Source organism: Saimiri boliviensis, chromosome 2, assembly GCF_048565385.1.
Source record: "Saimiri boliviensis isolate mSaiBol1 chromosome 2, mSaiBol1.pri, whole genome shotgun sequence".
Classification (NCBI taxonomy): Eukaryota; Metazoa; Chordata; class Mammalia; order Primates; family Cebidae; genus Saimiri; species Saimiri boliviensis.
The window spans coordinates 40028612-40056541 of record NC_133450.1 but is presented as its reverse complement, the minus strand read 5'-3'; the positions used below and the strand labels follow the sequence as shown (position 1 = coordinate 40056541).

Sequence of the window (27930 nt, the reverse complement as noted above, 5' to 3'; positions counted from 1 at the left end):
CCCCACCATGCCCAGCTAATTTTTTGTATTTTTAGTAGAGACGGGGTTTCACCATGTTGACCACGATGGTCTCGATCTCTTGACCTCGTGATCCACCCGCCTTGTCCTCCCAAAGTGTTGAGATTACAGGCGTTAGCCAATGCGCCCGGCCTTCTCTAGATTTTTTTAATGGAAAAAAACAGTTTGGGGCCGAGCACAGTGGCTCATGCCTGTAATCCCAGCAGCACTTTGGAAGGTCGAGGCAGGTGGATCACTTGAGATCACGAGTTCAAGACTGATCTGGCCAACATGGTGAAGCCCCATTCTACTAAAAATATATAAATTAGCCCAGTATAGTGGCATGCACCTGTAGTCCCAGCTACCTAGGAGGCTGAAGCATGAGACTCTCTTAAACCTGGGAAGCGGCAGTTGCAGTGAGCTGAAATTACACCACTGCACTTCCTGGGTGACAAAGTAAGACTCTGTCAAAAAAAAAAACAAAAAACAAACTTAAATTTAAAAAAAAAAAACATTCTGGGGAACATTTGATCCAGTTCTGATTATATGATGACTTTCATATTTATTCTCCATTGAATAACAGAATTCTGAATTTTTAAGTATCAAAGTAAAGAAGAATTTCATCAGTAAGCAGATAAAAAAGACTACAGATTTTTTTTTTTTTTTTTTTTTTTTTTTTGAGACAGAGCTTCACTCGTTACCCAGGCTGGAGTGCAATGGCCTCATCTCGGTTCACTGCAACCTCCACCTTCCAGGTTCAAGCAATTCTCCTGCCTCAGCCTCCCGAGTAGCTGGGACTACAGGCGTGTGCCACCGCACCCAGCTAATTTTGTATTTTTAGTAGAGATAGTGTTTCTCCATGTTGATCAGGCTGGTCTTGAACTCCCGACCTCAGGTGATATGCCCATCTTGGCTTCCCAAAGTGCTGGGATTACAGGTGTGAGCCATTGCTCCTGGCCAAGACTACAGATCTTAATGACTAAAGGAAATAACAAATCAGAAAGATTAAATAAAAGTGGTATTTCTAAAGTGGGATTACATGGCAGAGGAAGAATTATGAATAACTAACCAAATCATCTGTTATATTTATTTATTTGAGATGGAGTCTTACTCTGCTACCAGGGCTAGAGTACAGTCGTGTGATCTTGGCTCACTGCAACCTCCACCTCCGGTGTTCAAGCAATCCTCCCACCTCGGCATCCCAAGTAGCTGGGATTACAGGTGTGCATCACCATGCCCGGCTAATTTTTTTTTTTTTTTTTTGAGATGGAGTTTCGCTCTTGTTACCCAGGAGTGCAATGGCGCGATCTCGGCTCACCGCAACCTCAGCCTCCTGGGTTCAGGCAGTTCTCCTGCCTCAGCCTCCTGAGTAGCTGGGATTACAGACACGCGCCACCATGCCCAGCTAATTTTTTCTATTTTTTTTTTTTAGTAGAGACAGGGTTTCACCATACTGACCAGGATGGTCTTAGTCTCTTGACCTCGTGATCTACCCGCCTCGGTCTCCCAAAGTGCTGGGATTACAGGCTTGAGCCACTGTGCCCGGCCCTGCCCGGCTAATTTTTTAATATTTTTAGTGGAGATGGAGTTTTGCCAGGCTAGTCTTAAACTTCTGACCTCAAGTGATCTTCCCACCAGTAGCTGGTGGAATGGGGAAATGGTAGAGAAATCAGTTAGGTTAGGGTCATGTTACATTTGAGATGACTACTAGACAATGAAGTGGAAATATCAAGTAGGCAGTTGAATATACAAGTCTGGGATTCAGGAAGGAGGTCCAGGCTAGAGACAGAAATTTGAGTCATGAACATTTGGGTTATATACGAAACCCTTAGACTGGACAAGTTCATCAAAGGAGTGACTGTACATTGGGGAATGAACTCTCCTTAGAACTAAGTGCTGTAGTATACCAAGGTCATAAAAAAAAAAAAAAAAAAAAGAAAAACTAACAAAGATGACTTAAAAAGAGTGGTCTCTATATATTTTAGGTATTTGTAATAAATTTTATCATTTCTTTCTTTTTTTTTTTTTTTTGAGACGGAGTTTCGCTCTTGCTACCCAGGCTGGAGTGCAATGGCGCGATCTCAGCTCACTGCAACCTCCGCCTCCTGAATTCAAGCAATTCTCCTGCCTCAGCCTCCTGAGTAGCTGGGATTACAGGCACGCGCCACCATGCCCAGCTAATTTTTTTGTATCTTTAGTAGAGACGGGGTTTTACCATGTTGACCAGGATGGTCTCGATCTCTTGACCTCGTGATCCACCCGCCTCAGCCTCCCAAAGTGCTGAGATTACAGGCTTGAGCCACTGTGCCCGGCTTTTTTTTTTTTTTTTTTAAATTGAGACAGGGTGTCACTCTGTCAGGCAAGATGGAGTGCAGTCACACAATCTCACTTTACTGTAGCCTCAATCTCCTAGGTTCAGGTCATCCTCCTGATTACTTGGGACCACAGGCACATGCTACCACACCAGGCTAACTTTTGTACTTTTTGTAGAGATTAGGTTTTGCCATGTTGCCCAGGCTTGTCTCAAACTCATGAACTCAAGTGAGCTGCCCATCTTGGCCTCCCAAAATGTTGGGATTACAGGTATGAGCCACCCCACCTGGCCCCTATCATTTTTTCACAAAGGATAATTCCACGTATGTCGTATGTCGTGGACCGTCCGGATGGGTAGGCACGTCTGCCCGGGGGTCTCTCGACCTGCAAGAGGGTCCAAATACCTAGAAGAGGGAGTGCGCCTGAGAAAATAATAAAGACAGAGAGAGAGAAAGCGAGGCGTCTGGAGGGCTGATAGGCTGTGCCTAAACAGCAAATTTTATTTTTCAAATGCCAAGAATAAATACACTTTCTTGGCTTCGGTCTATGTCATAGTAAGAGGAAATGCAAATGTATACCTTACATGGCCTATACAAGAGAGAAATCAGATACACAATGGTTGCAAGAGGAAATGCAAATGTATACCTTACATGGCCTATACAATAGAGAAGTCAGATATGCAATCAGTGGTTGTAAAAAGTAACAGAATTTCCTGTAATCACAAAGCTTGTTTGCATCCAGACATTATTCCTCCTGGCTGCAGGTATCTCTGGTTTGATCTTGTTTTAGAACTGAGATGTGAAAAGGTTTTCTGGTTTTGCTCATCAGAATATCTCTTAACCGGATTCTCCTTTGTCTACTCCTAACTCAACTTAACTCAACTTCCCCATTCAGGAATCTCTGAGTCAGGAATCAAAGCCATCCCTTATGGTGGCATTTGCTTTGCAAATATCGACAGTTAAACCATTAGGCAGTCAGGTAAGTAAAGAAAAGGTTAAAACTTATTCTTAAAGAGAGAGTCATAAAAAGGTTAAAAGCAGGAACTGGTTGCTGGTAGGGGGTTACTCGGTCTAGCAGCAACGGGATAGTTTTAGGCCCAAACGATATTGTGGTTGATATTAGAAACTGATCATTCATCTTTCTTCCTATATTTCCGGATAGCTCGACTGCCTCCAGTAGGAAACTGTGTTTGGGATCAAACTCACCGTATAGTGAGACTCACGCCTTTTAGGGGTCTCACACGGGAGTGTTCCCCACACACGTAAATCTATTTTTCTTGCATTTACATCCGAATGAGGAAAGTGGTCCTAAATTTGTCTTTAGAGACAGTTTAACACAAAATTAAAGTTAAATGTAATTTGGAAGGCCGGGCGCGGTGGCTCAAGCCTGTAATCCCAGCACTTTGGGAAGCCGAGGCGGGTGGATCACGAGGTCAAGAGATCGAGACCATCCTGGTCAACATGGTGAAACCCCGTCTCTACTAAAAATACAAAAAATTAGTGGGCATGGTGGGGCATGCCTGTAATCCCAGCTACTCAGGAGGCTGAGGCAGGAGAATTGCCTGAACCCAGGAGGCGGAGGTTGCGGTGAGCTGAGATCGTGAGCTGAGATCGCGCCATTGCACTCCAGGCTGGGTAACAAAAGTGAAACTCCGTCTCAAAAAAAAAAAAAAAAAAAGTAATTTGGAGCCAGATGTGTTGGGCTCACACCTTAATCCCAGCACTTTAGGAGGCCAAGGTGGGCAGATCCTCTGAGGTAGAGAGTTTAAGACCAGCCTGATTAACATGGAGAAACCCTGTTTCTACTAAAGATACAAAATTAGCTGGGCGTGGTAGTGCATGCCTGTAATTCCAGCTACTTGAGAGGCTGAGGCAGGAGAATTGCTTGAACCCATAAGGCGGAGGTTGCAGTGAGCCGAAATCAGGCCATTGCTCTCCAGCCTGGGCAACAAGAGTGAAACTCTACCTCAAAAAAAAAAAAAAAGAAAAAAGAAATAAAACAGGAATTTAGAGGAAATCATTATATGAAAAAGACATGCACATGCATGTTTATAGCAGCACAATTTGCAACTGCAAAAATATGAAACCAGCCAAAACGCTCATCAGTCAACAAGAAGAAATTATATGAAAAAAAAACATGCACATGCATGTTTATAGCAGCACAATTTGCAACTGCAAAAATATGGAACCGGCCAGGCGTGGTGGCTCAAGCCTGTAAACCCAGCACTTTGGGAGGCCGAGGTGGGTGGATCACAAGGTCAAGAGATCGAGATCATCCTGGTCAACATGGTGAAACCCCGTCTCTACTAAAAAAAATACAAAAAAAAAAAAAATTTAAATTAGCTGGGCATGGTGGCACGTGCCTGTAATCCCAGCTACTCAGGAGGCTGAGGCAGGAGAATTGCCTGAACCCAGGAGGTGGAGGTTGCGGTGAGCCGAGATCGCGCCACTGCACTCCAGCCTGGGTAACAAGAGTGAAACTCTGTCTCAAAAAAAAAAATAAATGGAACCAGCCAAAATGCCCATCAGCAAACAAGTGAATAAAGGAAATGTGATAGAGGCCGAGCACAGTGGCTTACGCCTGTAATTCCAGGACTTTGGGAGGCTGAGGCGGGTGGATCTCTTGAGCCCAAGAGTTCAAGACCAGACTGGCCAACATGGTGAAACCCCATCTCTACTAAAAATACAAAAATTAGCCAGGCGTGATGGCTCATAATCCCAGCTACTCGGGAGGCTGAGGCAGGAGAATCACTTGAATTTGAGAGGTGGAGGTTGCAGTGAGCCAAGATCGTTATCAGTGCACTCCAGCCTGGGTAACAAAGTGGGACTCCATTTGGGAAAAAAAAAAAAAAAAAAAAAAAAAAAGCCGGGCGCGGTGGCTCAAGCCTGTAATCCCAGCACTTTGGGAGGTCAAGGCGGGTGGATCACGAGGTTGAGAGATCAAGACATTCCTGGTCAACATGGTGAAACCCCATCTCTACTAAAAAAAATACAAAAAACTAGCTGGGCGTGGTGGTGCGTGCCTGTAATCTCAGCTACTTAGGAGGCTGAGGCAGGAGAATTGCCTGAGCCCAGGAGGCGGAGGTTGCGGTGAGCCGAGATCGCGCCATTGCACTCCAGCCTGGGTAACAAGCGCGAAACTCCGTCTCAAAAAAAAAAAAAAAAGAGGCTGGGCACAGTGGCTCACACTTGTAATCACTGCACTTTGGGAGGCCAAAACAGGTGGACACCTGACATCAGGAGTTCAAGACCAGCCTCACCGACACGACATGATGAAACCCTGTCTCTACTAAAAATACAAAAAATTGCTGAGCATGGTGACGGCTGCTCATAATCTCCGCTATTCAGGAGGCTGAGGCAAAAAAATCAGTGAGCCGTGATTGCGCCACTGCACTCCACCCTGGGCAACAAGAGCAAAACTCCATCTCAAAAGAAAAAAGACATTTCTCAATTTCTCAGCCATAAAAAGGAATAAAATAATGGCATTTACACCAATCCAGATGGAGTTGGAGACCATTATTACAAATGGATGGAAAACCAAACATTGTATGTTCTCACTTAGAAGTGGGAGTTAAGCTATGAGGATGCAAAGCCATAATAAAGATATAATGGACTCTAGGGACTTTGGGGCGGGTGACAGATTAAAGACTACACACTGGACGGCGGGCATCATTTACAGCAGGCGGCCGTTTCACAAGTTAGTCCCCCTGAAACAGAGGCCAGAGAATAGACAAGGGCACGAGCATCGGATCGCCATGCCTCTTCTTGGACATGCAAAAAGGTTCGGCGTTAACCTAGATCAGTGGTGGACAATCCAAAGTGCTGAACAGCCCTACAAGTTTCCTGCTTGATGTCCTGCTTTTGAAAAAGAATGGATAGAATGTGCACATGGAATTGATGCTATCTGGGCAAAAAAGAGTGCAAGATATAACATGATTATTTCATAGAGAATATTTCACATTAAAACGATAAGGCATATGGAAACCATCTGGAGGCAACAGGATAAACTGATGAAGGAAGGGAAGTCCACCCCTCCACCTCACCACATGGGCAAAAGGGAGCCTCGGCCCTGAGCAGACACAGCTACTGTTAACTGGAGGCTGATTTTCATGTTCTCTGTTCTCCACTGGAAAGGTGGTTTATGGAAAACCTCCATGTCAAAGTATGTAAAAATAAAGTATTGCTCCATCCTAAAAAAAAAAAAAAAAGACTACACACTGGTGCAGTATACCCTGCTTGGGCGATGGGTGTACCAAAATCTTGGAAGTCACCACTAACGAACTTATCAAATACTATCTGTTTATCCAAAACTATTGAAATAATAACATTAATAAAAATAGAAAAAGAAAATATGGCCAGGCACAGTGGCTTACACCTGTAATCCCAACACTTTGGGAGGCCAAAGAAGGTGGATCACCTAAGATCAGGAGTTCGAGACCAGGATGGATAACATGGTGAAACCCCATCTCTACTAAAAGTACAAAAAATTAGCAAGGCATGCTAGTGGGTCCTTGTAATCCCAGCTACTCAGGAGGCTGAGGCAGGAGAATTGCTTGAACCCAGGAGACGTAGGTTGCGGTGAGCCCAGGTCGCACCATTGCACTCCAGCCTGGGCAACAAGAGCAAAACTCTGTCTCAAAAAAAAAGGAAGAAAGAAAAAAAGAAAGAAATAGACTTTAAGTAAAAAACTGTAACAAAAGCCCTTTGCCTCACCCTCACTGTATCCCTGAAAACAAGATGGGTCACCAGCAGCTTCCTTGAGGCATCTTCAAAACTTCAGTCGGAGTTTATGCCCTTGTTGAGTTTGCTCAAATTGGCAAAGTCTGATCTGGAAATAGAGCCTCGACAATATATGAACCGAGCAGAGCCTCAAAATAAATGAATGAAACAATGGCAAAATTAAAGAGAAAAATAGTTCTACCAGCCAGCAGCATCAGCACTGAGAACCTGCTTTTCCACATAGCCCTTTCCCTATGTAACACATAGAAATTATTTCTTCTTTTTTATTTGTTTTTCACAGGTGTGAGCCAATACCCCCGGCCCAGAAAGTATTTCTCAAATTCTTCTCCAACCTTCTGATCTTACGTCAGCTGCGAGTTTAACATTTTTCATGTATCTCATCTTCTGAAACATGCTAGCCAGCCAGAATTACCCAACAAGGGTTTAATATTTTCCTGACTATGAGTAACAAGACTGTAAATTTTCTTGGCCATACACTACAGATACTACTTTCTGGAGTGGCCTTATATACAGATTGGTGAACTTTCTCTTCCTTTTCTGAAATATAGAAGATCATTAATTCATTAACATTGAACTCATGGCCAACAGGCACTATAACTCATGCCTGAGTGAATTTTTTTTTTTTTTTTTGAGATGGAGTTTCTTTTTTTTTCTCCCCTTTTATTTTATTTATTTATTTCTTTTATAAAGACAGGGTTTCACCACGTTGGTCAGGCTGGTCTTGAACTCCCGACCTCAGGTGATCCACCCGCCTTGGCCTCCAAAGTGTTTGGATTACAGGTGTGAGCCACCACGCCCGGCTGAGATGATGGAGTTTCATTCTTGTCACCCAGGCTGGAGTGCGGTGGCATGATCTTGGCTCACTGTAGCCTCTGCCTCCCAGGTTTAAGCGATTCTCCTGCCTCAGCCTCCCAAGTAGCTGGAATTACAGGCACGCACCACCATGCCCAGCTAATTTTTATATTTTTGGTAGAGATGGGGTTTCACCATGTTAGCCAGGCTGGTCTCAAACTCCTGGCCTTAGGTGATCCACCCGCCTCAGCCTCCCAAAGTACTGGGATTACAGGTGTAAGCCACCATGCCCAACCACCTGAATCAATTTTACATCTAATGTAAATATATTATTTTAGGCACCTCCCTGCCATCTTGCACTTAGGAACACTAGACAGCACATCAGCACTACAACTGAGGGCCCATTTAAACAATGAATTTACCAACAAAAAGCACAAGAATGCAGAAAACATGACACTAAACAGATTGTGAAAAGGACACTTGTTTACAACATGATAGTTGAAACAAGATGAAGGACCATTGCCCGGTTCATCTTCAGCTGGGAATGTCGAATTTTCCACCACTTTGCACATATCTGTGAATGACTATGAAAATGCCACAAGCACTGATTTTGGGATTACAAATAAATATTAGTGAGTAGGCGAATTCACAAATATGGAATCCATGAACAGTAAGGATTGACTATACTTAAGAATTAAACTACTCTTAACCAATGGGTCAAAGAAAAAAAAAATCACCAAGGAAATTAGAAAACAGAGAAAAACAAAAACATACCAAAATTTATAGAATGTGGTGAAAGAAGTGTTCAGAGAAAAATTATAGTAATAGATAGCCTAAATTAAAAGGAAGAAATATCTCAAATCAGTATCAACTCTATACCTTAAGAACTAGTAAAAGTGGAGCAAACCAAATCCATAGCTAGCACCACTAAGGAAATAATAAAATGGTTACAGTAGAGAAAAGTGAAATAGAGAATAGAAAAACAATAAAGACAATTAGCAAAACTAAAGTTGTTTCTTTGAAAAGACCAACAAAATTGATAAATTTTTGGCCTGACTGACAAAAAAGAGAGAACATGCAATTAACTGAAATCAGAAATGAAAGTGGGGACATTATTATTGATCTTACAGAAACAAAATGGAACATAAAAGTATGAAAAAGTGTATGCCAACTAATTAGATAACCCTGATGAAATGGAAAAATTCTTAGAAAAACAAAATCACTAAAACTGACTCAACAAGAAATAGAAAGTCTAAACAAATTTATAACAAGACATTGAATGAATAATCAAAAACCTCCCAACAAAGAAAAACCTAGGACCTGATGGTTCTATTGGCGAATTATATCAAACATTTAAAGAATAATATCAATCCTTCTCAAATTCTTCTAAAAAATAACAGAAAGAATGCTTTATAATTCATCTTATGAGGCCAGTATTACCCTGATACCAAAACCACCCAAAACATCACAAGAAAAAAAAATTACAGATCAGTATTTCCTATGAATGCTGATATAAGAATTCTTTACAAACTATTAGCACCACCAAATCAGCTGCATATTCACAGAATTATGTATCATGCTGCAGAGGGATATCCTAGAAATGCACAGGTAGTTTAATATAGGAAATTCAATCAACATAATATACCACAGTAAGAGAACAAAGGGATAAAAATCCACACACATAATCACCTCAATTGATGCAGAAAAAGCATTTGAGAAAACTCAACCCCTTCATAATAAAAACATGAAAAAAACTAGATGGGAATTTCTTAACATGATAAAGGAAGTGTATGAAATATCTACAGATGGCTGGGCGTGGTGGCTCACGCCTGTCATCTCAGCACTTTCAGAGGCCAAGGCAGGTGGATAACCTGAGGTCAGGAGTTCAAGACCAGCCTGGCCAACATGGTGAAACTCCATCTCTACTAAAAATACAAAAATTAACCAGTCCTGGTGGCCGGCACATGTAATTGCAGCTACTCAGGAGGCTGAGGCATGAGAATTGCTTGAACCCAAGAGATGGAGGTTACAGGGAGCTGAGATCATCCCACTGCACTACAGTCTGGGTGACAGAGCAAGAATGTCTCAAAAACAAAAACAAAAACAAAAAAACAGAAAGAAAGAAAGGAAAGGAAAAAAGAAAAGAAAAGATCCACAGATAACATAATACTGAATCATGGTGAAAAACTGAAAGCTTTCCCTCCAAGACAAGGAAAAAGACAAGGCTTTCCACCTCTCTCCACTGATACCTAACATGGTATTAGAAGTTCCAGTCAGAACAATTAGGCAAGAAAAAGAAACAAAACAGATCTAAGTCAGCAAAAAAGAAGTGAAGTTTCCCCTTAACTGCAGTTTCACTTTCCACAGTTGCAGATATCTGAGGTCAACCGGGGTCCAAAAATAAATGAGTAGAGTAAAATGAGGTATTTTGAGAGAGAGAGACCATATTCATATAACTTTTATTTCAGTATATTGTTACAAGTGTTCTATTTCTTAGTTATTGTTGTTAATCTCTTACTGTGACTAACTTATAAATTAAACTTTACCATAGATACATATGTACAGGAAAAAATATATACATATACAGGGTTGAGTACTATCCACAGTTTCAGGTACCCACTGGGGGTCGTGGAACGCATCCTCTGCTAATGAGGAGGGCTACTGGGTCCCTATTCACAGATGATGTGATCCTAAAGACAGAAAATTCCAAAGAATCCATGAAGAAAACATATTAGAGTTAATAAATGAATTCAGCAAAGTTGCAGGATAAGATGAATACTCACAAATCAATTGTGTTTCTATACATCAGCAATAAAAAAAAAAATCCCAAAATAAAAGAAAAATAATTCCACTTTCAATAACCTCCTAAAGAAAAAATGCCTATTTGTTGGAATAAATTTAACCAAGGAATTGAAAGGTTTGTATACTGAAAATTATAAAACATTATTGAAAGAAATTCAAGACCTAGTTCATAAAAAGACATCCCATGTTTATGGATTATAAGACTTAATACATTAAAACTTAATATATTAAGATGACGCTATGATCCAAAGTGATCTACAGTCAATGTAATCCCTGTCAAAATATTTTTGGGGGGGTGGGGTGGGGTGAGGTGGGGAGTGGAGTCTCACTTTATCACCCAGGCTGGAGTCGAGTGGCTCAATCACAGTTCACCACAGCCTCCAACTCCTGGACTCATGCAACCCTCCTGCCACAGCCTCCCAAGTAGCTGGGACTACAGGTGTGCACCACCATACCCTACTAATTTTTTAATCTTTTGTAGAGATTGAGGGGGAGAGTCTTACTATGTTGCCCAGGCTGGCCTCAAACTCCTGGGCTCAAGTGATCCTCCCATTCTGGCCTCCCAAAGCACTGGAATTACAGGCCTAAGTCACCATGCCCAGTCCTTCTACCAAAGTTCTAAGTCCATTTTTGTAGATACTGCAAAGGTGACCCTCAAATTTATATGGAATTGCAGAAGATCCTGAAGAGCCAAAACAATACTAAAAAAGAAGAACAATGTGGAAGGACTCATACTTTTCTATTTCAAAATTTATTACAGTATTCAAAACAGTGAGGTACTGACATAGGGTCAGACATACAGACCAATGGAATAGAATTGTGGGCCCGAAAATAAACCCATATATCTATGGTTAATTGATTTTCAACAAGAATGCCAAGATCATTGAATAGGTAAACAATCGTCTCTTTAACAAATAGTGCTAGGACGTCTGAATATCTACATGCAAAAGGATGAAGTTGGACTCCTATCTCATACCATATATACACTCAAAATGGGTCAACAACTTAAATATAAGAGCTAAAAACTTCTAGGAAAAAAACATAGGGGCTGGGTGTGGTGGCTCACACCTGTAATCCCAGCATTTTGTGAGGCCAAGGCAGAAGAACTGCTTGAGCCCAGGTATTCAAGACCAGCCTGGGCAACAAAGCCAGACCCTGTCTCAATAAAGAAAAGAAATCTACTTTTTTTTTTTTTTTTTTTTTTTGAGACAGAGTCTTGCTCTGTTGCTCAGGGTGGAGTGCAGTGGTGTGATCTCAGCTCACTGCAACCTCCGCCTCCCAGGCTCAAGCAATTCTCCTGCCTCAGCCTCCCGAGTAGCTAGTATTACAGGTTCATGCTATCATGCCCAGCTAATTTTTGTATTTTTAGTAGAGACAGGGTATCACCATCTTGGTCAGGCTGGTCTTGAAGTCCTGACCTCATGATCCACCCTCCTAGGCCTCCTAAAGTGCTAGAATTACAGGCATGAGCCACCAGGCCCAGTCAAAAAAATTTTTTTTTAAGAAGAAAACACAGGGATAAATCTTTACGCCTCTGAATTAGGCAACAGATTCTTAACTATGACACCAAAAACACGTGTAACAAAAGGAAAAAATGGGTAAATTGGAATTTCCTCAAAATTTACAACCTGGCCAGGTATGGTGGCTCAGGCCTATAATCTCAGCACTTTGGGAAGCTGAGGTGGGCAGATCACTTGAGGCTAGAGTGCAATGGCGCGATCTCGGCTCACTGCAACCTCCGCCTCCTGGGTTCAGGCAATTCTCCTGCGTCAGCCTCCTGAGTAGCTGGGATTACAGGCACGTGCCACCATGCCCAGCTAATTTTTTGTATTTTTAGTAGAGACGGGGTTTCACCATGTTGACCGGGATGGTCTTGATCTCTTGACCTCGTGATCCACCCGCCTCGGCCTCCCAAAGTGCTGGGATTACAGGCTTGAGCCACCGCGCCCAGCCCACTGGGAAAATTTAAATCAAAATCACAGTGAGGTGCAACTTCATACTCACTAGGATAGCTATTATAATGAAAAGAAAAAAGACAGGAAAGTAACAAGTAGTGGTGAGGATGTGGAGAAACTGGAAGCTTTATACATTGCTGTTGGGATGTAAAACGATGCAGCTGCTATGAAAAGCAGTTTAGCAGTTCCTCAAAAAGTTAAACACAGAATTACCGTATGACCTACATTTCTACTTTTTAACTATATCCCCAAAATAAATGAAAACTAGTACTTAAACAAATACCTTTATGCATATGTTCATACCAGTATCCACAATACCAAAAGGCAGGCAGAGCCCAAGTGCTCATCAACAGATAAATGAGTAAATTATTTGTGGTACATACAGACAATGGAATAGTAGTCAACACAAAAGGAATGAAGTACTGATGCATGCTACAACATGGATGAACTTCAAAAACATGATGTTAAGTAAATGAAGCCAGACACCAAAGGCCACATACTACACAATTCCATTTATATGAAATATCCAAAATAGGTAAACCTACAGAGCCACATCATGGATGGTTGCCAGGGGCCAGGGGGAGAGAGAAATGGGGAGCAAATGCTTAATGGGTATAGGGTTCCCTGTTGGGGTGATGAAAGTGTTTTGAAACTAGATAGAAACAATGGCTGTGTGACATTGTAAATGTACTAGAGCTGACATATTCACTTCAAAATTATTAATTTTATGTTTTACCTCGTTAAAAAAATAAAAAATAAACACATCCAGAATATGACCACTTCTTTTTTGTTTTTTTGTTTTTTTAGACAGAGTTTCGCTCTTGTTACCCAGGCTGGAGTGCAATGGCGTGATCTCGGCTCACCGCAACCTCCACCTCCTGGATTCAGGCAATTCTGCCTCGGCCTCCTGAGTAGCTGGGATTACAGGCACATGCCACCATGCCCAGCTAATTTTTTGTATTTTTAGTAGAGACGGGGTTTCACCATGTTGACCAAGATGGTCTTGATCTCTTGACCTTGTGATCCACCTGCCTCGGCCTCCCAAAGTGCTGGGATTACAGGCTTGAGCCACCGTGCCCGGTTCTGTTCAGTGTGTTAATTCATTTTATCCTTAGGATCAATCGAGTATCACTCAAATATATAGATATAGATATATACATATAGATAGATATATACACATATATATATACATCATATACATACACACACACACATATATATGTGTATATATATCTATATCTATATAGATAGATATAGATATATATACACATGTTTGAGTGATACTCTGCTTGATCCTAAGATAGATAGATAGATATTTTTTTTTTAAGAGACGGGGTTTCTCCATGTTGGTCAGGCTGTCTCAAACTCCCCAACTCAGGTGATCCACCTACCTCGGCCTCCCAAAGTGCTGGGATTACAGGTGTGAGCCACCACGCTCAGCTCACTCAAATATTTTAAAAGTCTTGCTTAGAATGGAGGCTAAATAAAAATTTCATTTAATTAGAGGTAGAGGAGATCTTAAAGATATTAATTCTGGCCAGGGGTGGTCGGTCACACCTATAATCCCAGCATTTTGGGAGGCCAAGGCGGGCAGATCACCCGAGGCCAGGAGTTCGTGACCAGCCTGGCCAACATGGTAAAACTCCATCTCTACTAAAAACACACAAAATTTATATATATATATATATTCTATTCTTCTCTCTTTACAGTTAAAGAACAGACTTGTGGATGCTAAATAACAATTGGTATTATATTCTAGTGACCTATTTTAATTCCTTTTCCAATTTATTGTGCTTCTTACTTTACACTTTCATCATTATACAAATGAGTAAAAATTTTAAGTTTGGCAAGGGTTTCCTGGTTTCTGTTTTCTTTTTTGTAGAGAATGTTGAGCTGTATCTGTGGCATTTATGTACTTCCTCTAATAAGAATGTTTTTACTGAAATTAAATCTTTAGATCTCATAAAGAGTAGAAAGTAAAAATTACAAGTCCTTCACATTATTTTCAAATACATAAAAATGTACCAAACCCAAAACAGATCACATGACATCCTAGATGTTTTTACTTTCATAACCACTATCTAATCTTTTCACTGCACATCCTTGATCACAGGAAAATTTATCTAAACGTTTCCTTCAGTTAATTCTACCAAATGGTTTTTTTCTTTCGGATACATCTTTCTCACTATTACACATAATAAGAATTATTGTGTATATTTTGGCATGCTCCCTTTACATTCATTGAAGGTAGTAAAATTAAGTCAATAAAATCACTTGCAATTAAAACAGTTACAAAAACTGTCTTTAATACAATTTAAATTTTTCAGAGAAACTTAAATATGGACGGCAGGCACAGGGAAGAATTTCTGTTCAATTTTAGGAATCAATAGTGTACATGTAAACACATGACAATAATGACACGTTAAAGATAGACATGCCTTGTTCTCATACATTACTAGTGTAATGAAAACTGATACAACCTTTCTGGAAAGCATTTTGTTAATAAACAGAAGACCTCTAAATGTTCATATATTATTGACCCAGTAATCCTTCTAGAATTCTATACTAAAGACATAGAAATGTGGGTAACGATTTATATTTTTAAATGTTTGTCATAAAATTATTTAAAACATGCAATAATTATAAATCAAATTTCTTGGTTATAATGAAGTAGTTAAAAATACGAGTTTATGAAACTACGTAGACCTATCAGCATTTACTACCTGCATTATATTGGAACTCCAAACATGTAAATAACAGAAACCAATTTAGATTATTTTAAGAAGAAAAAAAGAAGATACATTAAAAGGATAGAGAGCGTCTCACAGAACTCTAAGGTGGAATGAGGCTAAGCTTGACGAAGAAATCACAACTATAAACAGAATAGGACCGTCTCTTCTTTCTATATTTCCACTTCATTTTTCCTTTTCTACAGACCAGCTTCTCTGCTTTTCAGTCCACATGACACATGAAGGCTCCTGAATTTACTTTTTCATTGAGAAAACCAGCCCAGACTCTGTACCTGTTCACAGCACCTAAGGGACAAGATCAGGTAAATAAAAACAAAACAAAACAAAAAAAACTACAGCTTTCTTGGGAGGCCAAGGCAGGCAAATCACAAGGTCAAGAGATCAAGACCATCATCCTGGCCAACACGGTAAAACCCCGTCTCTAATAAAAATACAAAAATTAACTGGGTGTGGTACCGTGTGCCTGTAGTACCAGCTCCTCAGGAGGCTGAGGTAGGTGAATCACTTGAACCCAAGAGGCAGAGGAGGTTGCAGTGAGCTAAGATCCTGCCACTGCACTCCAGCCTGACGACAGAGGGAAACTCCGTCTCAAAAAAAAGAAAAAAAAAAGGCCAGGCGTGGTGGCTCACACCTGTAATCCAAGCACTTTGGAGGCCAAGGTGGGCAGATCACCTGATGTCAGGAGTTCAAGACCAGTCTGACCAACATGGTGAAACCCCATCTTTAAAAAAAAAAGAGAAAGAAAATACAGCTTTTCTATAAATAAGGGAGCTTTTAGAGAGTGGCAAACTAGGCAGATATCCCAAAAGATACCTACTTCTTCAGTTGTAGAACCACGGGCTAGCCACATAATCTCTTTACATCTTAGTTTCCTCATCTATAAATGGGGATACTAAGACCTATAATAATTATAATCCTACGGTATAGAAATTATTTCATAGGAATATTTTTTAAATTTCATTCATTAAGATTGCTTGCTCTTTCTCTCTCTCTCTCTCTCTCTCTCTCTCTTTTGAGACAGAGTTTCACTCTTGTTGCCCAGGCTGAAATGCAGTGGAGTGATCTCAGCTCACTGCAACCTTCGCCTCCAGGGTTTAAGCTATTTTCCTGCCTCAGCCTCCCAAGTAGCTGGGATTACAGGTGCCCGCACCACGCCCAGCTAATTTTTAGTATTTCTAGTAGAGATGGGGTTTCACCAAGTTGGCCAGGCTGGTCTTGGAACTCCTGACCTCAGGTGATCCACCCACCTTGTCCTCCCAAAGTGCTGAGATTACAGGCATGAGCTACTGCACCCAGCCATTAAGATTGTTTTCTAGGAATTTATATTGGTGGGAAAATTCATGACATAATGTATTATTCAAGGTTCCCCTGATAAACAGAACCAATAGGATATGTAGATATACAAAGAAAAGTTTAAAGAATTGGTCATGCAATTGTAGAGACTGGCAAGTCCAAAATCTGCAGGGAGGCCAAGAGGCTGAAGACCCAGGAAAGAGTTGATGTGTAGCTCAAGTCTAAAACCATTCTGTTGGCAGAATTCCCTTTTCTTTGGGGGAGGTCGGTCTTTCTTCTCTTAAGGTCTTCATCTAATTGGATAAGACCCACTCACATTATGGAGGGTAACCTGCTTTATCCAAAGTCCACTGATTTAAACGTTAAACTCATCTAAAAACTACCTTCAGAAAAACATTTAGAATAGTCTTTGATCAAAAATCTGAGTACACTGGCTGGCCATGGTGGCTCATGCCTATAATCCTAGCACTTTGGAAGGCCAAGGTTGTGGATCACTTGAGGTGAGGAGTGTGAGACCAGCCTGGCCAACATGGCAAAACCCCATCTCTACTAAAAACATGAAAATTAGGCCAGGCGCGGTGGCTCACGCCTGTAATCCTAGCACTCTGGGAGGCCAAGGTGGGCGGATCCCCTGAGGTAAGGAGTTCAAGACCAGCCTGGCCATCATGGTGAAACCCCATCTTTATAAAAAAATAAAAAAACAAAAAATTTTTTAAAAATACAAAAATTAGCCAGGCATGGTGGTGCTTGCCTGTAGTCCCAGCTACTCAGGAGACTGAGGCAGGAGAACTGCTTGAACCTGCTAATAAAAATACATATATTACTATTGCCTATTTTATTGTTTAAAATGACTTACGAAGCATTCTGTTGTATGTTTATATGTTTTTTGACTAAATCTCCCCCTTTTTTGAGATAGAGTTTCACTCTTGTGAAAAGGGACACAAATGAGATGAGTCCTGTGATTGCATTATCCTCCTGCTAGAGACAGTTTCCAGGGTGTGGCACAGGAGGAAGAATCAAAACTGAATCTAGCAGTTTCACTGAGTTAAGGGAAGAAAGACTGGTATTCTGGGATGCCAAAGAGGCTGTAATTTGAGGGACAGAGTTATTGGAGAGATGAATCTTGAGACTGAGCCCTGGAGATGTGTAGAGGGAACTCATGAAGTTGCTGGCTGAGTACTAATCTGTGCATGCATGGGGAGAAAGTCCACCAGACTGGAGAAGAAACTACTGGAGAGTAGCTGGCCAAATGATTCCCAAAGCTCATACAAGATTGCAATTGCTTTCCCATGAAGCAGTGAAGCAGAAATTGTATAGAGTAGTTAAAAGGTTATCACGTAAGTAGCGAGACTAAATTAGCCTACGATTATTCTGGACCCTTTCTATCAAGCCCAGAAGGATTTAAACTGGCAAGTAATTTAACCACACACCAGAACAAAATCCAAGATTATATAAAGAAATACAACAAAATCCAAAACTCTATATAAATTACCGAGCAAGGAATTAGAAAAATATGATCTATAATCAGGAGAAATATTAGAAACACAAAAAGATGACAAAGTTGATGGAATTAATAGATAAATGCCTTAAAATTGCTATAAAAATCTTATAAATTTGCTGGGCATAGTAACTGACACCTGTAATCTCAGCACTTTGGGAAACCAGGGTGACAGGAAAGCATGAGCCCAGGAGATTTAGATCAGCCTGGGCAACACAGTGAGACTTTGGCTTTAAACAATAAAATTTTTTTTAAAAAAAAATTAGGTGTGGTGGCACGCACCTGACTTCCTAACTACTCTGCATGCTAAGGCAGGAGGATCCCTTAAACCAGGCATCCCCATACTTTTTACACAGGGGGCCAGTTCACTGTCCCTCAGACCATTCGAGGGCCGCCACATACTGTGCTCCTCTCACTGACCACCAATGAAAGAGGTGTTCCTTCCTGAAGGGAGGCGGGGAGCCGGATAAATGGCCTCAGGGGGCCGCATGCGGCTCGGCCCATGAGCCATAGTTTGGGGACGCCTGCCTTAAACCCAAGAGTTTGAGGCTTTTGAGTTTAAGATCTTGGAATTGCACTCCAGCCTGGGTAAGAGTGAGAATCTTTCCCCAATAATAATTCTTTTTTTTTTTTTTTTGAGACAAAGTCTTACTCTGTCACTCAGGTTGGAGTGCAGTGGCATGATCTCAGCTCACAGCAACCTCCACCTCCTGGGTTCAAGCAATTTTCCTGCCTCAGCCTCCCAAGTGGCTGAGATTACAGGTGCCTACCACCATACCCAGCTAATTTTTGTATTTTTAGTAGAGACAGGGTTTTACCACGTTGGCCAGGATGGTCTCAAACTCCTGACCTCAGGCGATCCACCTGCCTTGGCCTCCCAAAGTGCTGGGATTACAGTCATGAACCACTGTGCCCGGCCCCCAATAGTAATTTTTTTAAAACTTCTAAACTTACCCAAGAATATAGAGATATAATGAGCTGAGAAACTAAAGATTTTTTTTTTTTTTTTTTTGAGACAGAGTCTTGCTCTGTTGCTAGGCTGTAACGTAGTGGCACGATCTCAGCTCATGGCATCCTCCACCACCAGGGTTCAAGTGATTCCCCTGCCTCAGCCTCCTGAGTAGCTAATTTTTTTTATTGTATTTTTAGTAGAGACAGAGTTTCATCATGTTGGCCAGAGACAACCTGACCTCGTAATCTGCCTGCCTCAGGCTTCCAAAGTGCTGGGATTACAGGTGTGAGAAATGACACTCAGCCTGTAGACTTTTTGAAAAGACCCAAATGCAATTTCTAGATATAAACTATACAGAATCTGAAATTATACCGTATCCTACTTGATAAAATTACCAGAACATTAGAGATTGCAAAAGAACAGGTAAGTGAACTAAAAGACAAAGCAACAGAAACTGTAAAAAGGAAGCAGAGAAAACAAAAAAATTGGGGAATAAAAAAAAAAGCCGAGCGTGGTAGCTTGCACCTGTAATCACAGCACTTTGGGAGGCCGAGGAGAGCAGATCACGAGGTCAAGAAATCAAGACCATCCTGGCCAATGTGGTGAACCCCGTCTCTACTAAAAATACAAAAATTAGCTGGGTGCGGTGGCACACACCTGTAGTCCCAGCTACTTGGGAGGCTGAGGCAGGAAAATTGCTTGAACCCAGGAGGTGGAGGCTGCAGTGAGCCGAGATCGCGCCACTGCACTCCAGCCTGGCACCTGGCGACAGAACAAGACTCTGTCTCAAAAAAAAGAATAGAGCTTCAGTGACCTGTGAATGAAGTTTAAAACATAAGAAATCGGAATTTTAGAAGAAGAGAATGGAGGTGGGGGAGAGGAAAAAAATTATTAAAATAATGCTGAAACTCTTCCAAATATAATGAAAAGTACAAACCCATGGATTCAAGCTCAATGACCTCAAAGCAGAAGAAACATAAAGAAAAAAACATGTTACGGAACATCAGTTTTTTTTTTTTTTTTGAGACGGAGTTTCGTTCTTGTTACCCAGGCTGGAGTGCAATGGCACGGTCTTGGCTCACCGCAACCTCCGCCTCCTGGGTTCAGGCAATTCTCCTGCCTCAGCCTCCTGAGTAGCTGGGATTACAGGCACGCACCACCATGCCCAGCTAATTTTTTGTATTTTTAGTAGAGATAGGGTTTCACCATGTTGACCAGGATGGTCTCGATCTCTTGACCTTGTGATCCACCCGCCTCGGCCTCCCAAAGTGCTGGGATTAAAGGCGTGAGCCACCACGCCCGGCGGAACATCAGTTTTAAATTGCTCAAAACTAGGGAAAAAGAGAAAAATTTAAAAGCAGCCAGAAGAGAAAATACCTATTAAGTACTGAGAATCACAAATAAGAATTTCAGCAGATATTCTGTCAAAAACTGCAAGTCAGAAGGCAATGGTACAGTATAGTACTTAAAGTGCCAAAAGTGGCTGGGCACGGTGGTTTACAACTGTAATCTGAACACTGGAAGGCTGAGGCAGGAGAACTGCTTGAACCTGGGACCAGCCTGGCCAACATGATGAAACCCTATTTCTACTAAAAATACAAAAAAATTAGCCAGGCATGTTGGTGCTCACCTGTAGTCCCAACTACCAGGGAGACTGAGGCAGGAGAACTGCTTGAACCTGGGAGGTGGAGGTTGCAGTGAGCCAAGATCAGGCCACTGTACGCCATCCTGGGCAACAGAACAAGACTCCATCTCAAAAAATATATAGAGATATATATAGATATAAATATAGATATAGATATGGATATGTTTATATGGAGAGTGGAGAGGCAACATGACCCAGTAGTATAGCATCATTTTGCAGCCAAAAGGCCTGGGTTTGAATCCAGGCTCTGTCAGGTATGTATTTGCTGAGGAATCCCAAACAAGTTAGTCAACTTCCCTCTGCCTCAGTTTCTTCTGTAAACTAGTGAAAAGTCAGGATTTTATGGGTATTAAAGGAATTAATTTAGGCCAGGTGCACTGGCTCATGCCTGTAAACCCAGCACTTTAGGAGGCCAAGGCAGGTGGGTCACCTGATGTAAGGAGTTTGAGACCAGCCTGACCAACATGGTGAAACCCTGTCTCTACTAAAAATACAAAAAATTGACCCTGCACGGTAGCTCATGCTTGTAATTCTGGCACTTTGGGAGGCCAAGGCGGGAGGATCACCTGAGGTCAGGAGTACAAGACCAGCCTGGTCAACATGGCGAAACCCCATCTCTGCTAAAAACACAAAAATTAGCCGGGCATAGTGGTGGGCGCCTGTAAACCCAGCTACTCAGGAGGCTGAGGCAGATTTGTTTGAACTCAGGAGGTGGAGGGTGCAGTGAGCCGAGATCACGCCACTGCACTCCAGCATGGGCAACAAAAGTGAAACTTTGTCTGGAAAAAAAAAAAAAAAAAAATATATATATATATATATATATATATATGTGAAAAATTAGCCAGGTGTGGTGGTGGATGCCTGTGATCCCAGCTACTCAGGAGGCTGAAATGAGAGATCACTTGAACCTGGGAGGGAGAGGTTGCAGTGAGCCGAGACTGTGCCATCACACTCCAGCCTGGGCAACAAGAGACAAACAGTCTCAAAAAAAAAAAAAAGAAAAGAAAAGAATTAATTTATGTAAGGCATTTTTAAAAATCACAGGCACATAGTATTAACTGTTGGACTTAAAACAAAAAAAAAAAGGCTGAGTGGCTCCTACCTGTAATCCCAGCATTTTGGAAGGCAGAGGCAGGCGGCTCACCAAAGGTCAGGAATTCAAGACCAGCCTGTCCAACATGGTGAAACACCGTCTCTACTGACAATACAAAAAAAAAAATTAGCCAGGCATAGTGGTGGGCGCCTGTAATCCCAGCTATTCAGGAGGCTGAAGCCGGTGAATCACTTGAACCCGGGAGGCAGAGGTTGCAGTGAGCTGAGATCGCACCACTGCACTCCATCCTGGGCAAAAGAAGGAGCCTGTAACTAAAAAAAAAAAAGACTGGGCATGGTGGCTTATGCCTGTAATCCCAGCACTTTGGGAGGCCAATGCAGGAGGATCGTTTGAGCCCAGGAGATTGAGACCAATCTGGGAAACATGGTGAAACCTGTCTAAAAAGAAAGGAAAAAAGAAGAATTAGAAAAAAAGAAAGGAAGGATGGAGAGAGGTAAGGAAGGGAAAGAAAGAGAAAGAGGAAAAGAAAAATGGATGGATGGGCCGGGCACGGTAGCTCAAGCCTGTAATCCCAGCACTTTGGGAGGCCGAGGCGGGTGGATTATGAGGTCAAGAGATCGAGACCATCCTGGTCAACATGGTGAAACCCCGTCTCTACTAAAAATACAAAAAATTAGCTGGGCATGGTGGCACGTGCCTGTAATTCCAGCTACTCAGGAGGCTGAGGCAGGAGAATTGCCTGAACCCAGGAGGCGGAGGTCGCGGTGAGCCGAGATCGCGCCATTGCACTCCAGCCTGGGTAACAAGAGTGAAACTCCATCTCAAAAAAAAAAAAAAAAAAAAAAAAAAAACACCATTTTGAAAAATGGATGGATGGAAAGAAGGAAGGAAGGAGGAAGGAGGAAGGGAGGGAGGGAAAGAGGGAAGGAGGGAAGGAAAGGAGAAGGGAGGAGAAAGGGAAAGGGAAGGAGGGAAGGAAGAGGGAGGAAGAGAGGGAGGGAGGGTTTTTACAATATATTACTAAGTGATAAAAGCAAGATCCAGAACAGTACAGTATGTTACCTTGTGCATGAATAACAAACTATATAGGCCAGGCACGGTGGCTCACACCTGTAATCCCAGCACTTTGTGAGGCCAAGGCAGGTGGATCATCTGAGGTCAGGAGTTCAGACCAGCCTGGCCAACATGGTGAAATCCTGTCTCTACAAAAAAACACAAAAAAGTTAGCCAGACATAGTGGCGGGTGCCTGTAATACCAGCTACCCAGGATGCTGAGGCAGGAGAATCACTTGAACCTGGGTGGCAAAGGTTGCAGTGAGCTGAGGTCGCACCATTGCACTCCAGCCTGGGCAGTAAGAGCAAATTTCTATCTCAAAAAACAAACAAAACTATATAAACGTATGTTTGCAAAAGTAGAGACTACCTTTTAGAAACTAAACAAGAAAAGTATAACACTGAATCCGTTAGAAAAAAGACCCTAGAAGCTGTGGGACAGAGAAAGAAAAGTACTCTCCCTTTCATTTTTCTTTTCTTTTTTTTTTGAGACAAAGTCTCATTCTGTTGCCAGGCTGGAGTGCAATGGCGTGATCTCGGCTCACTGCAACCTCTGCCTCCCGAGTTCAAGCGATTCTCCTGCCTCAGCCTCCCGGGTAGCTGGGACTACAGGCTTGTACCACCACGCCCAGCTAATTTTTTTATTTTTAGTAGAGATGATGTTTCACCATGTTGGCCAGGATGGCCTCAATCTTTTGACCTTGTGTTCTGCCCACCTCAGCCTCCCAAACTCCCCTTCATGTTTTTATATAAATTTGGAATTTCTGTGATGCTTCCCTATTCAAATAAACAAACAAATACAATTAATTTTAAATCAAGAGTTAGTAATAAGGCTAGGTGCAGAGACTCAAGCTGTAATCCCAGCACTTCGGCCAACCCAGGAAGGTGGATCACCTGACGTTGGGAGTTTGAGACCAGCCTGGTCAACATGGCAAAACCCTGTCTCTACTAAAAATACAAAAATTAGGCTGGGAGAAGTGGCTCACATCTGTAACCCCAGCACATTGAAAGGCTGAGGTGGGCAGATCACCTGAGGTCAGGAGTTCAAGACCAGCCTGACCACTACAGTGAAACCCTGTCTCTACTAAAAATACAAAATTTGGCTAGCCATAGCAGTGGATGCCTATAGTCCTAGTTACTCAGGTGGCTTAGACAGGAGAATCGCTTAACCCAGGAGGTGAAGGCTGCAGTCAGCTGAGATTGTGTCACTGCACTCCAGCCTGGGTGATACAGCAAGACTGTCTCAAAAAAAAAAAAAAAAAAAAAAAAAAAAATTCAAAGACTGGAATTTCACAGAAGCTGTATCTCTGGGAAATATAGAAATCTGCACTTTAAACAACACCTGAGGTAATTTTTTTGTACACTTTTTTTTTTTTTTTTTGAGATAGGGTCTCGCTCTGTCACCCACGCTGGACTCCAGCCTCGACCTCCCAGGCTCAAGTGACGCTCCCACCTCAGCTTCCCTAGTAACTAGAACCACAGACATGTGCCACCATGCCCAGCTAAGTTTTGATTTTTTTTTTGCAGACAGGGTCTCACTATATTGCCCAAGCTGGTCTTGAACTCCTGGGCTCAAGGGATCCTCCCACCTCAGCCTCCCAAAGAGCTGGGATTACAGGGGTGAGCCACTACACCTGGCCATACACTATCTTTTTAATTTTTTGAAATTTTTTAAGGCCTGCCAGATTAGTCACATATATTGTCATTTTAAGTGTAAGTAAGGGAAAATGGGGGAAAAAAACGGTTAATTTAAAAGGCTCTGTGTAGATAGTAAATCTTGAGCAAATTTTAATGAGGGCAGAAACATTAAGTGGTAGGGAGGAGTGAAGTAGCAATGCCAATACAAAGGAACGGTATGTAAGAGAACTCAGTTTTGAGGGATGTTTCAGCACCCTAGGCACATGTAAATAACCATATCTGTTCCAAATAAGCATCTGAGGCACAGCAGATGGGCAAGACTGACAACCAAAAATATTAGAAAAACACCAGGCTTTCATTGTTTAATTCTTCCCCCAGTTTCTAGGAAAAAGGCTTTCTATATAAGCCTCCAATGCAACACAATGCTAATTGACAGAGTACAGAACCCAAACAATTGAAGCAAAAGAAGGTACTTTTGTTTTCAGTAGATAACAAGGATCTTAAAAAAAGGAACCAGGGGCCAGGCAAGATGGCACTTTGGGAGGCCAAGGAGGGAGGATAACTTGAGCCCAGGAGTTCAAGACTAGCCTAGGCAATATAGTGACACCCTGACTCTTAAAAAAAAAAAAAAAAAAAAAAAATAGGCCAGGCATGGTAGTTCATGGCTGTAATCCCAGCACTTTGGGAAGCCAAGGCAGGCAGATCACCTGAGGTGAGGAATTCGAGACCAGACTGACCAACATGGAGAAACCCCGTCTCTACTAAAAATACAAAAAAATTACCTGGGCGTGGTGCTACATGCCTGTAATTCCAGCTACTCAGGAGGCTGGGGCAGGAGAATCACTTGAACCCAGGAGGCAGAGGTTGCAGTGAGTCAAGATGGCTCCATTGCACTCCAGCCTGGGCAACAAGAGTGAAACTCGGTCTCAAAAAAAAAAAAAAAAAGTAAAAAGTAAAATGTTTAAAAAGCCATCTTGTGGCCGGGCGCGGTGGCTCAAGCTTGTAATCCCAGCACTTTGGGAGGCCGAGGCGGGTGGATCACAAGGTCGAGAGATCAAGACCATCCTGGTCAACATGGTGAAACCCCGTCTCTACTAAAGATACAAAAAAATTAGCTGGGCATGGTGGCGCGTGCCTGTAATCCCAGCTACTCAGGAGGCTGAGGCAGGAGGATTGCCTGAACCCAGGAGGCGGAGGTTGCGGTGAGCCGAGATCGCGCCATTGCACTCCAGCCTGGGCAACAAGAGCGAAACTCCACCTCAAAAAAAAAAAAAAAAAAAAAAAAAGCCATCTTGTGTTTTATAGTGGATTATTACAGTCAAACATTTATAAACACAAAACTTTCATATAAGTGAGGCTTAGGCTGGATGTAGTGGCTCATGCCTGTAATCCCAGGACTCTGGGAAGCCAAGGCGAGCGGATCACCTGAGGTCAGGAGTTCAAGACCAGCCTGGCCAAGATGGTGAAACCCCATCTCTACTAAAAATACAAAAAAATTTAGCCAGGCGCGGGCACTTGTAATCCCACCTACTCAGGAGGCTAGGGTAGAGAACTGCTTGAACCCAGGAGGCAGAGGTTGCAGTGAGCTAAGATCGCACCACTGCACTCCAGCCTAAGCGACAGAACAAGACTCTCTCTCAAAAAAAAAAAAAAAAGGTTTTCTGAACAGCTAACCAAAAAATAATTACGCAAATTTAGAGTGAAAAAAGGTAAAATAAGAAATGTAGGCCGGGCGCGGTGGCTCAAGCCTGTAATCCCAGCACTTTGGGAGGCAAAGGCGGGTGGATCACGAGGTCGAGAGATCGAGACCAACCTGGTCAACATGGTGAAACCCCGTCTCTACTAAAAATGTAAACCATTACAAGATTAATTCCAATGTAACTGGTCAGTTTACATATCTGTAAAATGACAGCTTTCAACTAGGTGATTTCTAACATCCAGTCTACTTCAAAGTCTAAAACTGTATGACAGACAAATTCCTTAAACTTTGATTTAAATATACAAGGTTGTTTAAAAAGTCTAAGCTTATTCTGATAATTCAACTAACCCTGAAATGTTAGACTATCAATATCCCAAAAACGATTCAGCAGTACTGTTTTCAGACTCCCAGTTAGCATGTGTCCTGAACAAATAAAGAGGAAAAATAACTATGTTCACTTACTTTTCTAATACTAAGAGCATACAAAATAGCTACTCACTGAGAAGGCATCATAAAAGGCTCTATTGTTACAGAATCCTAAAAGTCTCATGAAAATAAGAGAAACATCATCAGCTAACATCATCAGACCAAACACAGCTCACCAAAAATCTTAAATTCTGAAATATCTTGATGAAATGAAACATCTGAGATACTTATCTATCATGCAAAACAGGCAGCACTGCTTCATAATCTGAACATCACTGTAGAGCTCCTTTGCTTACATAGGAAAAAACTTCCCATGGTACTCTGCTCCTAACTCTGCCATTCTCACTATGCACAATGCATATTCTCCATGTACTGTAAGAGAGATGCACTACACAGAAGTATCCAAGGGGACAAGATTTTATCTACACTGAAATTCAATGTGGGATAAGTAAGCTTATCACAATGCAGTTTTACACAGAATGTATATTTCTCAATGTAAAATGATTTTGTGCACTAAAGGGGAAAAACAGAGGAAGTCTGTTTCCTTAGAGTCTCCATAATTACACACTTTATTCTTAAAATAAGGTACTGGTCTGCAGGATTAACAAATCTTACAGTTTAAAAGACAGATAAACAATAGAAGGCCAAAAGTGTAAGTAAAACCAAAACGACCCTTGGCAGTTTTCAGATAGGGTTTAAAAAACAAAAAGACAAAAGTCTTTCTGATTGCCAGGCTGACCTGCTGTCATGTTGTCATGTTTGCCATATTTATAAACCCACTAGTCTGATCGAGAGCCCTATCTTTAAGAATAACTTTTAAGCCATGTATTTTTAGTTAATGAGGCAGTAACACTGTAGTATTACAGTTGCAGCTCAACAACGGACAGATACTACAGATCAGTGATCCAGAAGATAATTAAACTTTGTATTTATCAGCAAAGTGGCAACCACACCCCTTAAAAACAGAACTCACACAGTGCTCCATTAACTTCCATAAAGGGAATTTCGCTGAAAATCGATAACTTCATTGCTTGGAACTAGCATGTTTGTTTTGGGATTACACTAAGGTTTTGTAAACACTGTCTCACGGTAAAGCTAACGACTTTACCTCTCTGAAACAATCGGTTTTAGAGAAGGCACCATATATTACAGTGAAACTGGGTGTTAGTTACGTAGCGATTAATTATTTTAAAAAAACTCACTTCCATTGTGCATCACAAGAATTAAAGCCGTTTAAAAATTCAACCAAAGCCTAATGTCAATTTATTACTCTAGGAAACCTGTGTCCTTTGGGCTACAAGAAAGGCATTAATTTGGAATTCAA

At 41.8% G+C, this 27930-nt stretch overlaps 1 protein-coding gene across 1 annotated transcript in view; it reads right to left on the bottom strand.

Annotated features, from left to right (window-relative positions):
- Positions 1-27930, bottom strand: part of SGPP1 (sphingosine-1-phosphate phosphatase 1) — a 46517-nt gene that overhangs the window by 17523 nt on the left and 1064 nt on the right. The gene's annotated exons all lie outside the window — the stretch shown is intronic.